The sequence below is a fragment of the Lissotriton vulgaris genome, unplaced genomic scaffold, assembly GCF_964263255.1.
Source record: "Lissotriton vulgaris unplaced genomic scaffold, aLisVul1.2 SCAFFOLD_2730, whole genome shotgun sequence".
NCBI classification, from domain to species: Eukaryota; Metazoa; Chordata; class Amphibia; order Caudata; family Salamandridae; genus Lissotriton; species Lissotriton vulgaris.
Genome location: NW_028252549.1, coordinates 199643 through 203127, shown reverse-complemented (window position 1 = coordinate 203127; position 3485 = coordinate 199643).

Sequence of the window (3485 nt, the reverse complement as noted above, 5' to 3'; positions counted from 1 at the left end):
GCCTGTGCATTTATACCCATGACCTCTGGACTCGCCCCCACTGCCCACGCTGCCTGTGCATTTATACCCATGACCTCTGGACTCGCCCCCACTGCCCACGCTGCCTGTGCATTTACACCTGTGACCCCTGGACTCGCCCCCACTGCCCACGCTGCCTGTGCATTTACACCTGTGACCCCTGGACTCGCCCACGCTGCCCATACTGCCTGTGCATTTACACCCGTGACCCCTGGACTCGCCCCCACTGCCCAGGCTGCCTGTGCATTTACACCTGTGACCCCTGGACTCGCCCCCACTGCCCATGCTGCCTGTGCATTTACACCCATGACCCCTGGACTCGCCCCCACTGCCCAAGCTGCCCTTGCATTTACACCCGTGACCCCTGGACTCGCCCCCACGCTGCCTGTGCATTTACACCCGTGACCCCTGGACTCGCCCCCACTGCCCATGCTGCCTGTGCATTTACACCCGTGACCCCTGGACTCGCCCCCACGCTGCCGGTGCATTTACACCCGTGACCCCTGGACTGCCCCCCACTGCCCATGCTGCCTGTGCATTTATACCTGTGACCCCTGGACTCGCCCCCACTGCGCACGCCGCCTGTGCATTTACACCCATGACCCCTGGACTCGCCCCCACGCTACCTGTGCATTTACACCCGGGACCCCTGGACTCGCCCCCATTGCCTGTGCATTTACACCCGTGACCCCTGGACTCTCCCCCACTGCCCACGCTGCCTGTGCATTTACACCCGGGAGCTCTAAACTCTCACCCATTGCTGCCTGTGCATTTACACCTGTGACCTCTGGACTCACCCTCACGCTGCCTGTGCATTTACACCCGTGACCCCTGGACTCGCCCCCACTGCCCACGCTGCCTGTGCATTTACACCTGTGACCCCTGGACTCGCCCCCACTGCCCACGCTGCCAGTGCATTTAAACCTGTAACCCCTGGACTCGCCCACGCTGCCTGTGGATTTACACCCATGACCCCTGGACTCGCCCACGCTGCCTGTGGATTTACACCTGTTACCCCTGGACTCGCGCCCACGCTGCCCACGCTGCCTGTGCATTTACACCTGTGACCCCTGGACTCGCCCCCACTGCCCACGCTGCCAGTGCATTTACATCTGTGACCCCTGGACTTGCCCCCACTGCCCACGCTGCCTGTGGATTTACACCCATGACCCCTGGACTCACCCACACTGCCTACGCTGCCTGTGCATTTACACTAGTGACCCCTGGACTCGCCCCCACTGCCCATGCTGCCTGTGCCTTTACACCCGTGACCCCTGGACTCGCCCCCACTGCCCATGCTGCCTGTGGATTTACACCTGTGACCCCTGGGCTCGCCCCCACTGCCCACGCTGCCTGTGCATTTACACCTGTGACCTCAGGACTCACCCCCACTGCCCACCTTGCCTGTGCATTTACACCTGTGACACCTGGACTCACCCCCACTGCCCACGCTGCCTGTGCATTTACACCTGTGACCCCTGGATTCGCCCCCACTGACCACGCTGCCTGTGCATTTACACCTGTGACCCCTGGACTCGCCCCCACTGCCCACGCTGCCTGTGTATTTACACCTGTGACCCCTGGGCTCGCCCCCACGCTGCCCACGCTGCCCACGCTGCCTGTGGATTTACACCTGTGACCCCTGGACTTGCCCCAACTGCCCACGCTGCCTGTGCATTTACACCTGTGACCCCTGGGCTCGCCCCCACTGCCCACGCTGCCTGTGCATTTACACCTGTGACCTCAGTACTCACCCCCACTGCCCACCTTGCCTTTGCATTTACGCCTGTGACCCCTGGACTCGCCCCCACTGACCACGCTGCCTGTGCATTTACACCTGTGACCCCTGGACTCGCCCCCACTGCCCACGCTGCCTGTGTATTTACACCTGTGACCCCTGGACTCGCCCACGCTGCCAGTGCATTTACACCTGTGACCCCTGGACTCGCCCCCACGGCCCACGCTGCCTGTGCATTTACACCTGTGACCCCTGGACTCGCCCCCACGCTGCCTGTGCATTTACACCCATGACCTCTAGACTCGCCCCAACTGCCCATGCATTTACATCCATGACCCCTGGACTCGCCCCATCTGCCCACGCTGCCTGTGCATTTACACCCGTGACCCCTAGACTCGCCCCCACTGCCCACGCTGCCTGTGCATTTACACCTGTGACCCCTGTACTCGCCCCCACTGCTCACGCTGCCTGTGCATTTACACCAATGACCACTGGACTCGCCCCCACTGCCCACGCTGCCTGTGCATTTACACCTGTGACCCCTGGACTTGCCCCCACTGCCTGTGCATTTACACCTGTGACCGCTGGACTAGCCCCCACGCTGCCTGTGCATTTACACCAATGACCACTGGACTCGCCCCCACTGCCCACTCTGCCTGTGTATTTACACCCATGACCCCTGGACTCGCCCCCACGATGCCTGTGAATTTACACCTGTGACCTCTTGACTCACCCCCACTGCCTGTGCATTTACATCTGTGACCCCTGGACTCGCCCCACCTGCCCACGCTGCCTGTGCATTTACACCCATGATCCCTGGACTCGCCCCACCTGCCCACGCTGCCTGTGCATTTACACCCATGACCCCTGGACTCGCCCCCACGGTGCTTGTGAATTTACACCTGTGACATCTTGACTCGCCCCCACTGCCCATGCTGCCTGTGCCATGCCCCCACTGCCCATGCTCCTGTGCATTTACACCCGTGACCACTGGACTCGCCCCCACTGCCCACGCTGCCTGTGCATTTACACCCGTGACCACTGGACTTGCCCCCACTGCCCACGATGCCTGCGCATTTACACCGGTGACCCCCTGGACTCGCCCCCACTGCCCACGCTGCCTGTGCATTTACACCGGTGGCCCCTGGGCTCACCCCCACTGCCTGTGCCTTTACACCCGTGACCCCTGGACTCGCCCCCACTGCCCCCGCTGCCTGTGCATTTACACCCGTGACCCCTGGACTCGCCCCCACTGCCCCCGCTGCCTGTGCATTTACACCTGTGATCCCTGGACTCGCCCCCACTGCCCTCGCCGCCTGTGCATTTACACCCGTGACCCCTGGACTCGCCCCCACTGCTCAGGCTGCCTGTGCATTTACACCTGTGACCCCTGGACTCGCCCCCATGCTGCCCACGCTGCCTGTGCATTTACACCCGTGACCCCTGGACTCGCCCCCACTGCCCACGCTGCCTGTGCATTTACACCCATGACCCCTGGACTCGCCCCCACGATGCCTGTGAATTTACACCGTGACATCTTGACTCGCCCCCACTGCCCGCGCTGCCTGTGCATTGACACCCATGACCTCTTGACTCGCCCCCACTGCCTGTGCATTTACACCCGTGACCCCTGGACTCGCCCCACCTGCACACGCTGCCAGTGTATTTACACCCATGACCTCTGGACTCTCTCCCACGCTGCCTGTGCATTTACACCCTTGACCTCTGG